The 22,376-nt window shown below is 43.5% G+C and overlaps 1 protein-coding gene and 1 pseudogene across 1 annotated transcript in view; one reads left to right on the plus strand and one right to left on the minus strand.

The window, feature by feature from the left end:
* LOC106608148 (disks large-associated protein 2-like) overlaps positions 1-22,376 on the minus strand; it is a 777,756-nt gene that overhangs the window by 318,551 nt on the left and 436,829 nt on the right.
* The window catches only part of LOC123743499 (myelin transcription factor 1-like protein), a 136,913-nt pseudogene that overhangs the window by 75,502 nt on the left and 39,035 nt on the right, over positions 1-22,376 (plus strand).

The raw sequence follows: 22,376 nt of genomic DNA on the forward strand, positions 1-22,376 counted from the left end.
TGAAGGACATACCAATGTAAAACCACGGGTAAATGTTATAACCTGGCGGGTGGTTTTATTAGAGTAGCTAATATTTTTCTAGTAATTTCACTGTGAATCACAGTTAGCAGGTGCAGGTGTGCTGCAGGTGAGGTGAGCGAGGTTGTGACCCCTCCTTTTCCCCAGGTGTCCCGTCCCAGGCTGCGACGGACAGGGTCATGTGACGGGGAAGTACGCGTCCCACCGCAGCGCGTCAGGCTGCCCCCTGGCGGCCAAACGGCAGAAGGACGGCTACGTTAACGGCTCCCAGTTTGCCTGGAAGTCCGGGAAGACAGATGGCATGTCGTGCCCAACCCCGGGCTGCGATGGTTCGGGACATGTCAGTGGGAGCTTCCTGACACATCGGAGGTGGGTGGGGCTCTGCACGGCTGTGATGTACACAAGCAACTGTGTATGAATGTAACCAAGTACCAGATCAAGAATGTAAATGATGTGCTTGAGACCAGGGTTGGAGTCATGTCATGTGATTTTATTCACCAGTCTCTCCGGCTGTCCCCGTGCCACCTCAGCCATGAAGAAAGCCAGAATGACTGGAGTTGAAATGTTGACAATCAAGCAACGGGCAAGCAAAGGTAAGCTAACGCTCTAATACCAGTAGGAACCCTTGACTAGGACACTAGCTGGTTTACTCAACAAATATTCAAGCTTAATCAAATCTTAAAATCTATTTCATGTTTCCTTTATTTTAGGAATAGAAAAAGACGAGGAAATCAAACAGCTGGATGAAGAAATCAAAGATCTAAACGAATCGAACAATCAAGTGGAATCAGACATGATTAAACTTAGGACACAAGTAAGATTCATTCATTATTCATTTGAGATGCATTCATTATTATTCAGGATTTATTATAGGGTAGTAAGTAATGCTGAGTTTGGGCAAATTTTGAAACAGGTTGCTGGATTAAAGTTTAGAAGTTGATGTTTCAACCCCCCAAGTAACTGCGATACGAAAATGGCATGCATATTAGGAAGTGCCTCAGTGTCAGTCAAAACTCTCTTGTCAAACTGAATATCACAGTGCTTTATCTAAATTCAATGTATTTTTCCCCTTTCCCAGATCACCACTATGGAGACAAACCTGAAGTCCATAGAGGACGAGAACAAAGTGATTGAGCAGCAGAATGACTCCCTACTGCACGAGCTAGCCAACCTCAGCCACTCTCTCATCAACAGCTTAGCTAATATCCAGCTTCCACATATGGTACGTACCAACACAACCTGGCACAACCTGGCCTATAACAGTTACTGTCAGACAAGCACTGTATCAACTGATGAGCTAAGCTCCATTTACATTTTCTGGATAAGCACTTTGTGACATCTGAGCTGGATAAGCACTTTGTGACATCTGAGCTGGATAAGCACTTTGTGACATCTGAGCTGGATAAGCACTTTGTGACATCTGAGCTGGATAAGCACTTTGTGACATCTGAGCTGGACAAGCACTTTGTGACATCTGAGCTGGACAAGCACTTTGTGACATCTGAGCTGGATAAGTACTTTGTGACATCTGAGCTGGATAAGCACTTTGTGACATCTGAGCTGGACAAGAACTTTGTGACATCTGAGCTGGACAAGCACTTTGTGACATCTGAGCTGGACAAGCACTTTGTGACATCTGAGCTGGATAAGCACTTTGTGACATCTGAGCTGGATAAGCACTTTGTGACATCTGAGCTGGATAAGCACTTTGTGACATCTGAGCTGGATAAGCACTTTGTGACATCTGCTGATGTAAAAGGGGCTTTATAGACTCATTTGATTTCATTTCATTTTGTAGACACTCTTATCCAGAGCGACAGTTCGAGCATTCATCTTAAGATAGCTAGGTGGGATAACCACATAATCACAGTCATAGTAAGTATACTTCTCGTCAATAAAGTAGCTATCAGCAAAGTCAGAGCTAGTAAGGTGGGGGGGATGCCATAGAAAAAAAAGAAAAGGGTTACGGGGGAATAGGATGTGGGGTTAGGAAATAAAGAGATAGTAGATGGTACACTTGAGAGCATGCCAATTTCATGTTCCATAATTGGATGTGTGTTGAAACCATTGAGCTATAAAAGAACGGTTGAAACCCACAGCCATTTGTATTTGATTAGTCAATGTAACCGAGTTAAAACAAGACATGGTCATATCATGATATCGGCTTATTCCACTCATTCAAATTGGATATGTTTATTTCCATAGTGATTGTTTGCTGATGCCTGAAATGGAACACTTGAAACATATGAAAATATACATCTAATGTAGTGCTGTTAAAATCATTGCAAAGAGTAACTGACATAAAGGCAGACTCCAATGACATAGTTGGGTTTCCTCATCTGCTTCTTTCTGTTTGTCACTTGTTTTCTCAGCTGTTCATGGGCTTCTGTGCTACAACACTTCCCTTACAGACTAGTAATTACTAATGCCCCACCCCTGTATTATCCAGTAACACCTCTTGTGTATGAAGACGAACAGGGCTGATTGGATACTGCCTGATCTAAAAGGCACCAAAGTTGCTTATTAACAACTGAAATCCCTCCCTCTGAATATGGCTCCCTGTTCGCCACCCATTCCCGCGAGGGGATCACATTTTATTAGGGTTACAACGCATTTTGCTAGTGTGGAGCCATATCTGTTTGTGCCTTAGCTAACTGATATAGTCATTGTTATGATATGACAACAACTATTAGCAAGACAGCACAAAATGATCTGCGACCAGGCTAGAATGTTGCTCCTTTTTGTACAGCAGGCTAATAGAATTCTATCTCTATTCTCCACACCTCTTCCTGTAGAAACCGATGCCACAGAAAGAGGCCCCAGTTAAACATAGCTGCTGTTTACAGATGCCCCACAGAGTAAGAGATTCCATTTCATAGTGTAATTATTATCCTTTAATTCTGTACTATCATCACCTTCTTCCCTTTAGTGTTCCTCCTATACTCGTGAACACTGTGTACACATCACAATTATCCATACATGTTGCTGCGTTACACTATGATTCAAGTGTCCCATGACATAAGGCAGTGGTCATGTTGGAGTAACACAACAAGCCATATTTAAACAGTATTATAACCCAGTTATAGGACCAAGTTTGTTCAGTCTGCTATTGCATATTCAATGTCTCCTTGTCTCCTGTTACATTGTGTCTTCCTGTGTGAGAAATGGCTCCCACAACTCCCAAGTTACATTAGCTAATTTATGTATGTAATGTCATCATTTCCACTGCATAAGCTAAGCATCAACCATCCATCCATTTCATGAGAAGCTCAAATCAATCTACACTGACTTGGGATGGTTTGGAGATGCAATAGATGAACTGTACTGTACATATGATTATGTAAATTGTTAGATTTTCTAAAAATGATGAAGTATTGAATTATACACACTTAGTACAACCCAACCACACTTTGTTAGCACAACCCAACCATACTGTGTTAGTACAACCCCACCATACTGTGTTAGTACAACCCCACTATACAACCCCACTATACTGTGTTAGTACAACCCCACCATACTGTGTTAGTACAACCCCACCATACTGTGTTAGTGCAACCCCACTATACTGTGTTAGTACAACCCCACCATACTGTGTTAGTACAACCCCACCATACTGTGTTAGTGCAACCCCACTATACTGTGTTAGCACAACCCCACTATACTGTGTTAGCACAACCCCACCATACTGTGTTAGTACAACCCCAATTTACAACCCCCACTATACTGTGTTAGTACAACCCCACTATACTGTGTTAGTACAACCCCACTATACTGTGTGAGTACAACCCCACTATACTGTGTGAGTACAACACCACTATACTGTGTTAGTACAACCCCACTATACTGTGTGAGTACAACACCACTATACTGTGTTAGTACAACCCCACTATACTGTGTTAGTACAATCCCACTATACTGTGTTAGTACAACCCCACCATACAGTGTTAGCACAACCCCACTATACAACCCCATCAAACTGTGTTAGTACAACCCCACCATACTGTGTTAGTACAACCCCACTATACTGTGTTAGTACAACCCCCACCATACAGTGTTAGCACAACCCCACCACACTGTGTTAGCACAACCCCAAAACACTGTGTTAGTACAACCCCACTATACAACCCCACCATACTGTGTTAGTACAACCCCACCATACTGTGTTAGGACAACCCCACTATACTGTGTTTGTACAACCCCACTACACTGTGTTAGTACAACCCCCACTATACTGAGATAGTACAACCCCCACTATACTGTGTTAGTACAACCCCCACTATACTGTGTTAGTACAACCCCACTATACTGTGTTAGTACAACCCCACTATACTGTGTTAGCACAACCCCCATTATACAACCCCACTATACTGTGTTAGTACAACCCCACTATACTGAGTTAGTACAACCCCACTATACTGTGTTAGTACAACCCCACTATACTGTGTTAGCACAACCCCACCATACTATGTTAGTAGAACATCACTATACTGTGTTAGCACAACCCCACTACACTGTGTTAGCACAACCCCACTATACTGTATTAATTCAACCAAACAATACTGTGTTAACACAACCCCCACTATACTGTTTTAGTACAACCCCACTGTACTGTGTTAGTTCAACTCCACCATACTGTGTTAGTACAACCCCACTATACAGTTTTAGTACAACCCCACTATACTGTGTTAGTACTGTGTTAGTTCAACCCCACTATACAACCTCACTATACTGTGTTAGTTCAACCCCACTATACAACCCCACTGAACTGTGTTAGTACAACCCCACTATACAACCCCACTATACTGTGTTAGTACAACCCCACTATACTGTGTTAGTACATCCCCACTACACTGTGTTAGTACATCCCCACTACACTGTGTTAGTACAACCCCCACTATACTGAGTTAGTACAATCCCACTATACAACCCCACTATACTGTGTTAGTACAACCCCCACTATACTGTTTTAGTACAACCCCACTGTACTGTGTTAGTTCAACCCCACCATACTGTGTTAGTACAACCCCAATATACAACACCACTATACTGTGTTAGCACAACACCATCATACTGTGTTAGTACAACCCCACAATACAACTCCACCATACTGTGTTAGTACAACCCCACTATACAGTTTTAGTACAACCCCACTATACTGTGTTAGTACAACCCCACTATACAACCCCACTGAACTGTGTTAGTACAACCCCCACTATACAACCCCACTATACTGTGTTAGTACAACCCCACTATACTGTGTTAGTACATCCCCACTACACTGTGTTAGTACATCCCCACTACACTGTGTTAGTACAACCCCACAATACAGTTTTAGTACAACCCCACTATACTGTGTTAGCACAACCCCACCATACTGTGTTAGTACAACCCCACTATACTGTGTTAGTACAACCCCACTATACATCCCCACCATACTGTGTTAGTACAACCCCACTATACTGTGTTAGCACAACCCCATCATACTGTGTTAGTACAACCCCACTCACTATACAACCCCACCATACTGTGTCAGTACAACCCCACTATACTGTGTTAGCACAACCCAACCATACCGTGTCAGTACAACCCCACCACACTGTGCAAGCACAACCACACTATACTGTGTTAGTATAACCCCACTATACAACCCCACCATACTGTGTTAGTACAACCACACAATACAACTCCACCATACTGTGTCAGTACAACCCCACCACACTGTGCTAGCACAACCCCACCATACTGTGTTAGTACAACCACACAATACAACTCCACCATACTGTGTTAGTAGAACCCCACAATACAGTTTTAGTACAACCCCACTATACTGTGTTAGTACAACCCCACTAAACTGTGTTAGTACAACCCCACTATACAACCCCACCATACTGTGTTAGTAGAACCCCACAATACAGTTTTAGTACAACCTCACTATATTGTGTTAGTACAACCCCATTAAACTGTGTTAGTACAACCCCACTATACAACCCCACTATACTGTGTTAGCACAACCCCACCATGCTCTGTTAGAACAACCCCACTATACTGTGTTAGTACAACCCCACTATACTGAGTTAGTACAACCCCACCATACTGTGTTAGCACAACCCCACTATACTGTGTTACCACAACCCCACTATACTGTGTTAGCACAAACCCACTATACTATGGTAGTACAACCCAACTATACTATGGTAGTACAACCCCACTATACTGTGTTAGTTCAACCCCACTATACAACCTCACTATACTGTGTTAGCACAACCCCACTATACTGTGTTAGCACAACCCCACTATACAACCCCACTATACTGTGTTAGTATAACCCCACCATACTGTGTCAGTACAACCCCACTATACTGTGTTAGTACAACCCCACTATACTGTGTGAGTACAACCCCACTATACAACCCCACCATACTGTGTTAGTAGAACCCCACAATACAGTTTTAGTACAACCCCACTATATACTGTGTTAGTACAACCCCACTAAACTGTGTTAGTACAACCCCACTATACAACCCCACCATACTGTGTTAGTAGAACCCCACAATACAGTTTTAGTACAACCCCACTATACTGTGTTAGTACAACCCCATTAAACTGTGTTAGTACAACCCCACTATACAACCCCACTATGCTGTGTTAGCACAACCCCACATGTTAGTACAACCCCACTATATACGTGGTACAACCCCACTAAACTGTGTTAGTTCAACCCCGCTTACAACCTCACTATACTGTGTAGTACAACCCAAAATCTAGTCCCATTCATTGCTTTTGTACTGTCGAATGAGTACGACCCAACTATACTGGTGCTAGCAACCCCACTATACTGTGTTAGTACAACCCCACTATACAACCCCACCATGCTGTGTTAAGTACAACCCCACTATACTGTGTTAGTACAACCCCACTATACTGTGTTAGTAACACAACCCCACTATACTGTGTTAGTACAACCCCACTATACCTGTGTTAGTACAACCCCACTATACTTTTTAGACAACCCCACTATACTGTGTTAGTACAACCCCACTATACTGTGTTAGTACAACCCCACTATAAACCCCACTATGCTGTGTTAGCACAACCCCACTATACTCTGTGAGTTTAACCCCACTATACTGTGTTAGTACAACCCCACTATACTGTTAACCCCACCATACTGTGTTAGTACAACCCCACTATACTGTGTTACCACAACCCCACTATACTGTGTTAGCACAAACCCACTATACTGTGTTAGCACAACCCAACTATACTTGTGTTAGTACAACCCCACTATACTGTGTTAGTTCAACCCCACTATACTGTGTTAGTACAACCCCACCATCGTCTTGCTCCCACTACGGGATAGAAAAGACTTTGCATTGACCATCTGTGTGTAATACTACCCCACTATATTGTGTTAATTTAACCTACTATTTCTGTGTAGTGACAACACCACTATACAACCTTTACCGATACTAGTTATTAACCTACATAACCACACCATACTGTGTTAGCACAACCACAAAAGAAAACCCACCTATACTGTACAGTCCAACCACCACTGTGTTGTACAAAACCCAACCACACCCCCACTGCACCGCCATAATGTGTTAGGTACGAACTCCACTATACTTTTGTTAGGTGGAAGTTAATCCTTCCACGGAGATACCCCCCTGTACCAGTAATTTATCAAACCCCACTACACCCCACATACTAGGTGTTAGTACAATCCGATACTACAACTCCTACCATACTGTTAGTAGATAATTTTATATATTGTGCCTTATGTGTTTCATGCACCATACTGTGTTATAGAACCCCACATTACAGTTTTGGTACCCTGTACTATACGTGTTATTACACCCTAACATACTGTGTTATTACTACCCCACTATACAGAACGCTTTTTACCACTATGCTGTATTACTCAACCCTACCTATACTCTCGAATGAGCAACCCAACTATACTGTGGTACAACCCTGCACTTTGTCGAAGTACCCCACCACTTGTTGCTTTAGCACCCTCTCACTATTCACAGTTTACGCACTAACCCACTACTGTGCAGGTTAGCACAAACCTCACTATACTGTGTTAGCAACCCAAACATACAGTGGAGTACCCACTATACTGTGTTAGCTACAACCCCCTATACTGTGTTAGCCCACTATACAACCCACTATACTGTGTTAGCACAACCCCACTATACTGTGTTACCACAACCCCACTATACAACCCCACGATACTGTGTCAGTACAACCCCACTATACTGTGTTAGTACAACCCCACTATACTGTCTGTGTACAACCCCACCATACTGTGTTAGTACAACCCCACTATACTGTGTTAGGACAACACCACTATACAACCCCACGATACTGTGTTAGTACAACCCCACTATGCAACCACACTATACTGTGTTAGCACAACCACATCATACAGTGTTAGTACAACCCCACTATACTGATTTAGTACAACCCCACCATACTGTGTTAGTACAACCCCACTATACTGTGTTAGGACAACCCCCACCATACTGTGTTAGTACAACCCCACCATACTTTGTTAGTACAACCTCCCTATACAACCCCACTATAAAACACCACCATATTGTGTTAGTACAATCCCACTATACAACCCCTACCATATTGTGTTAGTACAACCCCACTATACAACCCCACCATACTGTGTAACTACAACCCCACCATACTGTGTTAGTACAACCCCACTATACAACCCCACCATACTGTGTTAGTAGAACCCCACAATACACTTTTTAGTACAACCCCACTATACTGTGTTAGTACAACCCCAACATACCGTGTTACTACAACCCCACTATACTGTGTTAGCAGAACGCCACCATACTGTGTTAGTACAACCCCACTATATTGTGTTAGTACAACCCCACCATACTGTGTTAGTACAACCCCACTATAAACCCCACCATACTGTGTTACTACAACCCTACCATACTGTGTTAGCACAACCCCACCATACTGTGTCAGTACAAACCCACCACACTGTGTTAGCACAACCAAACTATACAACCCCACCATAATGTGTTAGTACAACTCCACTATACTGTGTTAGCACAACCCCACAATACAACCCCACCATACTGTGTTAGTACAACCCCACAATACAACCCCACCATACTGTGTTAGTACAACCACACAATACAACTCCACCATACTGTGTTAGTAGAACCCCACAATACAGTTTTAGTACAACCCCACTATACTGTGTTAGTACAACCCCACTAAACTGTGTTAGTACAACCCCACGATACAACCCCACCATACTGTGTTAGTAGAACCCCACAATACAGTTTTAGTACAACCCCACTATACTGTGTTAGTACAACCCCATTAAACTGTGTTAGTACAACCCCACTATACAACCCCACTATACTGTGTTAGCACAACCCCACCATACTCTGTTAGGAACAACCCCACTATACTGTGTTAGTACAACCCCACTATACTGCGTAAGTACAACCCCACCATACTGTGTTAGCACAACCCCACTATACTGTGTTACCACAACCCCACTATACTGTGTTAGCACAAACCCACTATACTATGGTAGTACAACCCAACTATACAATGGTAGACACCCCACTATACTGTGTTAGTTCAACCCCACTATACAACCTCACTATACTGTGTTAGTCAACCCCCTATACAACCCCACTATACCACCCCACTATACTGTGTTAGCACAACCCCACCATACTGTGTCAGTACAACCCCATATACTTGTTAGTACAACCCCACTATACTGTGTAGTACAACCCCACCATACTGTGTTAGTACACCCCACTATACTGTGTAGTTCAACCCCACTATACAACCCCCGATACTGTGTTAGTACAACCCCCACTATGCAACCCCACTATACCGGTTAGTACAACCCCACTATAAACCCCACCATACTGTGTTACTACAACCCTACCATACTGTGTTAGCAAAACCCCACCATACTGTGTCAGTACAAACCCACCACACTGTGTTAGCACAACCAAACTATACAACCCACCATAAAAATTGTGTTAGCACAACTCCACTATACTGTGTTAGCACAACCCCATCAATACAACCCCACCATACTGTGTTAGAACTTTACAGCCCCCACTACATACTGTGTGTTAATTTAGCCCCACTATACACCAGCCCCACCATACTGTGTTAATTAGAACCACAATGCCTTTTAGTCCTGTTACCTTGCTGTGTTGTACAACCCTGACTTATGCAGTGTTACTGCAACCCCACTATACTGTGTTGACGGCCCACTATACTAGTGTTGGTACACACCCCACCATCTGTGTTACAGGTTTACATCCACCACTTTAAACCCCACCAATCCTCACTGCACTGTTAGCACAACCCCACCATACAAACACCACCACCTTTCTGTTCCTTCAATACAACCCACCATAATGTTTCTTATCTATATGTTGCTACCCAAATACAACCCCTCTGCGTTAAGTACAACCCCACAATACAACCCCACCATACTGTGTTAGTACAACCACACAATACAACTCCACCATACTGTGTTAGTAGAACCCCACAATACAGTTTTAGTACAACCCCACTATACTGTGTTAGTACAACCCCACTAAACTGTGTTAGTACAACCCCACGATACAACCCCCACCATACTGTGTTAGTAGAACCCCACAATACAGTTTTAGTACAACCCCCACTATACTGTGTTGGTACAACCCCCATTAAACTGTGTTAGTACAACCCCACTATACAACCCCACTATACTGTGTTAGCACAACCCCCACCATACTCTGTTAGAACAACCCCGCTATACTGTGTTAGTACAACCCCACTATACTGCGTAAGTACAAGCCCCCACCATACTGTGTTAGCACAACCCCACTATACTGTGTTACCACAACCCCACTATACTGTGTTAGCACAAACCCACTATACTATGGTAGTACAACCCAACTATACAATGGTAGTACACCCCCACTATACTGTGTTAGTTCAACCCCACTATACAACCTCACTATACTGTGTTAGTTCAACCCCACTATACAACCTCACTATACTGTGTTAGCACAACCCCACTATACCACCCCACTATACTGTGTTAGTATAACCCCACCATACTGTGTCAGTACAACCCCACTATACTGTGTTAGTACAACCCCCACTATACTGTGTGAGTACAACCCCACCATACTGTGTTAGTACAACCCCACTATACTGTGTTAGTACAACCCCACTATACAACCCCACGATACTGTGTTAGTACAACCCCACTATGCAACCCCACTATACTGTGTTAGTGCAACCCCACTATAAACCCCACCATACGCATTGTTACTACAACCCTACCATACTGTGTTAGCACAACCCCACCATACTGTGTCAGTACAAACCCACCACACTGTGTGAGCACAACCAAACTATACAACCCCACCATAATGTGTTAGTACAACTCCACTATACTGTGTTAGCACAACCCCACAATACAACCCCACCATACTGTGTTAGTACAACCCCACAATACAACCCCACCATACTGTGTTAGTACAACCACACAATACAACTCCACCATACTGTGTTAGTAGAACCCCACAATACAGTTTTAGTACAACCCCACTATACTGTGTTAGTACAACCCCACTAAACTGTGTTAGTACAACCCCACGATACAACCCCACCATACTGTGTTAGTAGAACCCCACAATACAGTTTTAGTACAACCCCCACTATACTGTGTTAGTACAACCCCATTAAACTGTGTTAGTACAACCTTACTATACAACCCCACTATACTGTGTTAGCACAACCCCACCATACTCTGTTAGAACAACCCCACTATACTGTGTTAGTACAACCCCACTATACTGCATAAGTCAACCCCACCATACTGTGTTAGCACAACCCCCACTATACTGTGTTACCACAACCCCACTATACTGTGTTAGCACAAACCCACTATACTGTGGTAGTACAACCCAACTATATAATGGTAGTACAACCCCACTATACTGTGTTAGTTCAACCCCCACTATACAACCTCACTATACTTTGTTAGTTCAACCCCACTATACAACCTCACTATACTGTGTTAGCACAACCCTACTATACAACCCCACTATACTGTGTTAGTATAACCCCCACCATACTGTGTCAGTACAACCCCACTATACTGTGTTAGTACAACCCCACTATACTGTGTGAGTACAACCCCACCATACTGTGTTAGTACAACCCCACTATACTGTGTTAGTACAACCCCACTATACAACCCCACGATACTGTGTTAGTACAACCCCACTATGCAACCCCACTATACTGTGTTAGCACAACCCCATCATACAGTGTTAGTACAACCCCACTATACTGTTTTAGTACAACCCCACCATACTGTGTTAGTACAACCCCACTATACTGTGTTAGTACAACCCCAACATACCGTGTTACTACAACCCCACTATACTGTGTTTGCAGAACCCCACCATACGGTGTCAGTAAAACCCCACTATACTGTGTTAGTACAACACCACTATACTGTGTTAGTACAACCCCAACATACCGTGTTAACTACAACCCCACTATACTGTGTTAGCAGAACCCCACCATACGGTGTCAGTAAAACCCCACTATACTGTGTTAGTACAACACCACTATACTGTGTTAGCACAAACCCACCATACTGTGTTAGTACAACCCCACTATACTGTGTTAGTACAACCCCCACCATACTGTGTTAGTACAACCCCACTATAAACCCCACCATACTGTGTTCTACAACCCCACTATACAACCCCACCATACTTTTTCAGTACAACCCCACTATACTGTGTTAGCACAACCCAACCACACTGTGCTGCTAGCACAACCACACTATACTGTGTTAGTACAACCTCACTATACAACCCCACCATACTGTGTTAGTACAACCACACAATACAACTCCCCATACTGTGTTAGTACAACCCCACTATACAACCCCACCATACTGTGTTAGTACAACCCCACTATACTGTGTTAGTACAACCCCACTATACAACCCCACAATACTGTGTTAACACAACCCCACCATACTCTGTTAGAACAACCGCACTATACTGTGTTAGTACAACCCCACTATACTGCGTTAGTACAACCCCACCATACTGTGTTAGCACAACCCCACTATACTGTGTTACCACAACCCCACTATACTGTGTTAGCACAAACCCACTATACTATGGTAGTACAACCCAACTATACTATGGTAGTACAACCCCACTATACTGTGTTAGTTCAACCCCACTATACAACCTCACTATACTGTGTTAGTTCAACCCCACTATACAACCTCACTATACTGTGTTAGCACAACCCCACTATACTGTGTTAGCACAACCCCACTATACAACCCCACTATACTGTGTTAGTATAACCCCACCATACTGTGTCAGTACAACCCCACTATACTGTGTTAGTACAACCCCACTATACTGTGTGAGTACAACCCCACTATACTGTGTTAGTACAACCACACTATACAACCCCACGATACTGTGTTAGTACAACCCCACTATGCAACCCCACTATACTGTGTTAGCACAACCCCCATCATACAGTGTTAGTACAACCCCACTATACTGTTTTAGTACAACCCCACCATACTGTGTTAGTAAAACCCCAATATACTGTGTTAGTACAACCCCAACATACCGTGTTACTACAACCCCACTATACTGTGTTAGCAGAACCACACCATACGGTGTCAGTAAAACCCCACTATACTGTGTTAGTACAACACCACTATACTGTGTTAGTACAACCCCAACATACCGTGTTACTACAACCCCACTATACTGTGTTAGCAGAACCCCACCATACGGTGTCAGTAAAACCCCACTATACTGTGTTGGTACAACACCACTATACTGTGTTAGCACAAACCCACCATACTGTGTTAGTACAACCCCACTATACTGTGTTAGTACAACCCCACCATACTGCGTTAGTACAACCCCACTATAAACCCCACCATACTGTGTTACTACAACCCCACTATACAACCCCACCATACTGTTTCAGTACAACCCCACTATACTGTGTTAGCACAACCCAACCACACTGTGCTAGCACAACCACACTATACTGTGTTAGTACAACCTCACTATACAACCCCACCATACTGTGTTAGTACAACCCCACAATACAACTCCCCCATACTGTGTTAGTACAACCCCACTATACAACCCCACCATACTGTGTTAGTACAACCCCACCATACTGTGTTAGTACAACCCCACTATACAACCCCACTATGCTGTGTTAGCAAAACCCCACCATACTCTGTTAGTACAACCCCACTATACTGTGTTAGTACAACCCCACTATACTGAGTTAGTACAACCCCACCATACTGTGTTAGCACAACCCCACTATACTGTGTTACCACAACCCCACTATACTGTGTTACCACAACCCCACTATACTGTGTTACCACAACCCCACTATACTGTGTTAGCACAAACCCACTATACTGTGTTAGCACAACCCAACTATACTATGGTAGTACAACCCCACTATACTGTGTTAGTACAACCCCAACATACCGTGTTACTACAACCCCCACTATACTGTGTTAGCAGAACCCCACCATACGGTGTCAGTAAAACCCCACTATACTGTGTTAGTACAACACCACTATACTGTGTTAGCACAAACCCACCATACTGTGTTAGTACAACCCCACTATACTGTGTTAGTACAACCCCCACCATACTGTGTTAGTACAACCCCACTATAAACCCCACCATACTGTGTTCTACAACCCCACTATACAACCCCACCATACTTTTTCAGTACAACCCCACTATACTGTGTTAGCACAACCCAACCACACTGTGCTAGCACAACCACACTATACTGTGTTAGTACAACCTCACTATACAACCCCACCATACTGTGTTAGTACAACCCCACAATACAACTCCCCCCATACTGTGTTAGTACAACCCCACTATACAACCCCACCATACTGTGTTAGTACAACCCCACTATACTGTGTTAGTACAACCCCACTATACAACCCCACCATACTGTGTTAACACAACCCCACCATACTCTGTTAGAACAACCGCACTATACTGTGTTAGTACAACCCCACTATACTGCGTTAGTACAACCCCACCATACTGTGTTAGCACAACCCCACTATACTGTGTTACCACAACCCCACTATACTGTGTTAGCACAAACCCACTATACTATGGTAGTACAACCCAACTATACTATGGTAGTACAACCCCACTATACTGTGTTAGTTCAACCCCACTATACAACCTCACTATACTGTGTTAGTTCAACCCCACTATACAACCTCACTATACTGTGTTAGCACAACCCCACTATACTGTGTTAGCACAACCCCACTATACAACCCCACTATACTGTGTTAGTATAACCCCACCATACTGTGTCAGTACAACCCCACTATACTGTGTTAGTACAACCCCACTATACTGTGTGAGTACAACCCCACTATACTGTGTTAGTACAACCACACTATACAACCCCACGATACTGTGTTAGTACAACCCCACTATGCAACCCCACTATACTGTGTTAGCACAACCCCATCATACAGTGTTAGTACAACCCCACTATACTGTTTTAGTACAACCCCACCATACTGTGTTAGTACAACCCCACTATACTGTGTTAGTACAACCCCAACATACCGTGTTACTACAACCCCACTATACTGTGTTAGCAGAACCCCACCATACGGTGTAAGTAAAACCCCACTATACTGTGTTAGTACAACACCACTATACTGTGTTAGTACAACCCCAACATACCGTGTTACTACAACCCCACTATACTGTGTTAGCAGAACCCCACCATACGGTGTCAGTAAAACCCCACTATACTGTGTTAGTACAACACCACTATACTGTGTTAGCACAAACCCACCATACTGTGTTAGTACAACCCCACTATACTGTGTTAGTACAACCCCACCATACTGCGTTAGTACAACCCCACTATAGACCCCACCATACTGTGTTACTACAACCCCACTATACAACCCCACCATACTGTTTCAGTACAACCCCACTATACTGTGTTAGCACAACCCAACCACACTGTGCTAGCACAACCACACTATACTGTGTTAGTACAACCTCACTATACAACCCCACCATACTGTGTTAGTACAACCCCACAATACAACTCCCCCATACTGTGTTAGTACAACCCCACTATACAACCCCACCATACTGTGTTAGTACAACCCCACCATACTGTGTTAGTACAACCCCACTATACAACCCCACTATGCTGTGTTAGCAAAACCCCACCATACTCTGTTAGTACAACCCCACTATACTGTGTTAGTACAGCCCCACTATACTGAGTTAGTACAACCCCACCATACTGTGTTAGCACAACCCCACTATACTGTGTTACCACAACCCCACTATACTGTGTTACCACAACCCCACTATACTGTGTTACCACAACCCCACTATACTGTGTTAGCACAAACCCACTATACTGTGTTAGCACAACCCAACTATACTATGGTAGTACAACCCCACTATACTGTGTTAGTTCAACCCCACTATACAACCTCACTATACTGTGTTAGTACAACCCCCAAAATACAATCCCACTATACTGTGTTAGCACAACCCCACTATACTGTGTTAGTACAACCCCACTATACTGTGTTAGCACAACCCCACTATACTGTGTTACCACAACCCCACTATACAACCCCACGATACTGTGTCAGTACAACCCCACTATACTGTGTTAGTACAACCCCACTATACTGTGTGAGTACAACCCCACCATACTGTGTTAGTACAACCCCACTATACTGTGTTAGTACAACCCCACTATACAACCCCACGATACTGTGTTAGTACAACCCCACTATGCAACCCCACTATACTGTGTTAGCACAACCCCATCATACAGTGTTAGTACAACCCCACTATACTGATTTAGTACAACCCCACCATACTGTGTTAGTACAACCCCACTATACTGTGTTAGTACAACCCCACCATACTGTGTTAGTACAACCCCACCATACTTTGTTAGTACAACCTCCCTATACAACCCCACTATAAAACACCACCATATTGTGTTAGTACAATCCCACTATACAACCCCTACCATATTGTGTTAGTACAACCCCACTATTCAACCCCACCATACTGTGTAACTACAACCCCACCATACTGTGTTAGTACAACCCCACTATACAACCCCACCATACTGTGTTAGTAGAACCCCACAATACACTTTTAGTACAACCCCACTATACTGTGTTAGTACAACCCCAACATACCGGTGTTACTACTACCCCACTATACTGTGTTAGCAGAACGCCACCATACTGTGTTAGTACAACCCCACTATACTGTGTTAGTACAACCCCACCATACTGTGTTAGTACAACCCCACTATAAACCCCACCATACTGTGTTAGTACAACCCCACTATACTGTGTTAGTACAACCCCACTATACTGTGTGAGTACAACCCCACCATACTGTGTTAGTACAACCCCACTATACTGTGTTAGTACAACCCCACTATACAACCCCACGATACTGTGTTAGTACAACCCCACCATACTGTGTCAGTACAAACCCACCACACTGTGTTAGCACAACCAAACTATACAACCCCACCATAATGTGTTAGTACAACTCCACTAAACTGTGTTAGCACAACCCCACTATACAACCCCACCATACTCTGTTAGTAGAACCCCACAATACACTTTTAGTACAACCCCACTACACTGTGTTAGTACAACCCAACTATACTGAGTTAGTACAACCCCACCGTACTGTGTTAGCACAACCCCACCATACTGTGTTACCACAACCCTACTATACTGTGTTAGCACAACCCCACTATACTGTGTTAGCAGAACCCCACAATACTATGTTAGTAGAACATCACTATACAGTGTTAGCAAACCCCACTATACTGTGTTAGCACAACCCCACTATACTGTGTTAGTAGAACCCCACTATACAACCCCACCATACTGTGTTAGTACAACCCCACTATACTGTGTTAGCACAACCCCATCATACTGTGTTAGTACAACCCCACTATACAACCCCACCATACTGTGTCAGTACAACCCCACCACACTGTGCTAGCACAACCACACTATACTGTGTTAGTATAACCCCACTATACAACCCCACCATACTGTGTTAGTACAACCCCACAATACAACTCCACCATACTGTGTTAGTACAACCCCACTATACAACCCCACCATACTGTGTTAGTACAACCCCACTATACAACCCCACAATACAGTTTTAGTACAACCCCACTAAACTGTGTTAGTACAACCCCACTATACAACCCCACCATACTGTGTTAGTAGAACCCCACAATACAGTTTTAGTACAACCCCACTATACTGTGTTAGTACAACCCCATTAAACTGTGTTAGTACAACCCCACTATACAACCCCACTATACTGTGTTAGCACAACCCCACCATACTCTGTTAGTACAACCCCACTATACTGAGTTAGTACAACCCCACCATACTGTGTTAGCACAACCCCACTATACTGTGTTACCACAACCCCACTATACTGTGTTAGCACAAACCCACTATACTGTGTTAGCACAACCCAACTATACTATGGTAGTACAACCCCACTATACTGTGTTAGTTCAACCCCACTATACAACCTCACCATACTGTGTTAGTACAACCCCAAAATACAATCCCACTATACTGTGTTAGCACAACCCCACTATACAACCCCACTATACTGTGTTAGTACAACCCCACTATACTGTGTTAGTACAACCCCACTATACTGTGTGAGTACAACCCCACCATACTGTGTTAGTACAACCCCACTATACTGTGTTAGTACAACCCCACTATACAACCCCACGATACTGTGTTAGTACAACCCCACTATACAACCCCACTATACTGTGTTAGCACTAACCCCATCATACTGTGTTAGTACAACCCCACCATACTGTGTTAGTACAACCCCACCATACTGTGTTAGTACAACCCCACTATAAAACACCACCATATTGTGTTAGTACAACCCCACTATACAACCCCTACCATATTGTGTTAGTACAACCCCACCATACTGTGTAACTACAACCCCACCATACTGTGTTAGTACAACCCCACTATTCAACCCCACCATACTGTGTTAGTAGAACCCCACAATACACTTTTAGTACAACCCCACTATACTGTGTTAGTACAACCCCAACATACCATGTTACTAGAACCCCACTATACTGTGTTAGCAGAACCCCACCATACGGTGTCAGTAAAACCCCACTATACTGTGTTAGTACAACACCACTATACTGTGTTAGCACAAACCCACCATACTGTGTTAGTACAACCCCACTATACTGTGTTAGTACAACCCCACCATACTGTGTTAGTACAACCCCACTATAAACCCCCACCATACTGTGTTACTACAACCCCACCATACTGTGTTAGCACAATCCCACCATACTGTGTCAGTACAAACCCACCACACTGTGTTAGCACAACCACACTATACAACCCCACCATAATGTGTTAGTACAACTCCACTATACTGTGTTAGCACAACCCCACAATACAACCCCACCATACTGTGTTAGTACAACCCCACTATACAACCCCACCATACTGTGTTAGTAGAACCCCACAATACACTTTTAGTACAACCCCACTATACTGTGTTAGTACAACCCCAACATACTGTGTTAGTACAACCCCACTATACTGTGTTAGTACAACCCCACTATACTGTGTTAGTACAACCCCACTACACTGTGTTAGTACAAAACCACTATACTGAGTTAGTACAACCCCACCATACTGTGTTAGCACAACCCACCATACTGTGTTACCACAACCCTACTATACTGTGTTAGCACAACCCCACTATACTGTGTTAGCAGAACCCCACAATACTATGTTAGTAGAACATCACTATACAGTGTTAGCACAACCCCAATATACTGTGTTAGCACAACCCCACTATACTGTGTTAGTACAACCCCGCAATACAACCCCACTATGCTGTGTTAGTACAACCCCACTATGCAACCTCACTATACTGTGTTAGTACAATCCACAACATTCAACCCCACTACACTGTGTTAGAACAACCCCACTATACTGTGTTAGCACAACCCCACTATACTGTATTAATTCAACCAAACTATACTGTGTTAACACAACCCCACTATACAACCCCACTATACTGTGTTAGTATAACCCCACTGTACTGTGTTAGTACAACCCCACTATACTGTGTTAGTTCAACCCCACCATACTGTGTTAGTTCAAACCCACCATACTGTGTTAGTACAACCCCAATATACAACCCCACTATACTGTGTTAGTACAACCCCACTTTACAACCTCACTATACAGTGTTAGCACAACCCCACTATACTGTGTTAGCACAACCCCACTATACAACCCCACCATACTGTGTTAGCACAAACGCCATCATACTGTGTTAGCACAACCCCACTATACTGTGTTAGCACAACCCCACTCTACTATGTTTGTAGAATCCCACTAAACTGTTAGTACAACCCCACCATACTGTGTTAGTAAAACCCCACCATACTGTGTTAGCACAACCCCACTATACTGTGTTAGTACAACCCCACCATACTGTGTTAGTACAACCCCACCATACTGTGTTAGTACAACCCCACCATACTGTGTTAGCACAACCCCACTATACTGTGTTAGTACAACCCCACCATATTGTGTTAGTACAACCCCACTATACAACCCCACCATATTGTGTTCGTCCAACCCCAATATACAACCCCACTATACAACCACACCATACTGTGTTACTACAACCCCACTATACTGTGTTAGTACAACACCACTATAGTGTGTTAGCACAAACCCACCATACTGTGTTAGTACAACCCCACTATACTGTGTTAGTACAACCCCACTATAAACCCCACCATATCGTGTTAGAACAACTCCACTAGACTGTGTTAGCACAACCCCACAATACAACCCCACCATATTGTGTTAGTACAACCCCACAATACAACCCCACCAAACTGTGTTAGTACAACCCCACTATACAACCCCACCATACTGTGTTAGGAGAACCCCACAATACACTTTTAGTACAACCCCACCATACTGTGTTAGTAGAGACCCCACAATACACTTTTAGTACAACCCCACTATACTGTGTTAGTACAACCCCAACATACCATGTTACTAGAACCCCACTATACTGTGTTAGCGGAACCCCACCATACGGTGTCAGTAAAACCCCACTATACTGTGTTAGTACAACACCACTATACTGTGTTAGCACAAACCCACCATACTGTGTTAGTACAACCCCACTATACTGTGTTAGTACAACCCCACCATACTGTGTTAGTACAACCCCACTATAAACCCCACCATACTGTGTTACTACAACCCCACCATACTGTGTTAGCACAATCCCACCATACTGTGTCAGTACAAACCCACCACACTGTGTTAGCACAACCACACTATACAACCCCACCATAATGTGTTAGTGCAACTCCACTATACTGTGTTAGCACAACCCCACAATACAACCCCACCATACTGTGTTAGTACAACCCCACTATACAACCCCCACCATACTGTGTTGGTAGAACCCCACAATGACACTTTTTGCGTACAACCCCACTATACTGTGTTAGTACAACCCCAACAAACTGTGTTAGTACAACCCCACTATACTGTGTTGAGTACAACCCCCACTATACTGTGTTAGTACAACCCCACTACACTGTGTTAGTACAAAACCACTATACTGAGTTAGTACAACCCCACCATACTGTGTTAGCACAACCCACCATACTGTGTTACCACAACCCTACTATACTGTGTTAGCACAACCCCACTATACTGTGTTAGCAGAACCCCACAATACTATGTTAGTAGAACATCACTATACAGTGTTAGCACAACCCCAATATACTGTGTTAGCACAACCCCACTATACTGTGTTAGTACAACCCCGCAATACAAACCCCACTATGCTGTGTTAGTACAACCCCCACTATGCAACCTCACTATACTGTGTTAGTACAATCCACAACATTCAACCCCACTACACTGTGTTAGAACAACCCCACTATACTGTGTTAGCACAACCCCACTATACTGTATTAATTCAAGCCCAAACTATACTGTGTTAACACAACCCCACTATACAACCCCACTATACTGTGTTAGTATAACCCCACTGTACTGTGTTAGTACAACCCCACTATACTGTGTTAGTTCAACCCCACCATACTGTGTTAGTTCAAACCCACCATAC

This window comes from Salmo salar, chromosome ssa06 (genome assembly GCF_905237065.1).
Source record: "Salmo salar chromosome ssa06, Ssal_v3.1, whole genome shotgun sequence".
Taxonomy (NCBI): domain Eukaryota; kingdom Metazoa; phylum Chordata; class Actinopteri; order Salmoniformes; family Salmonidae; genus Salmo; species Salmo salar.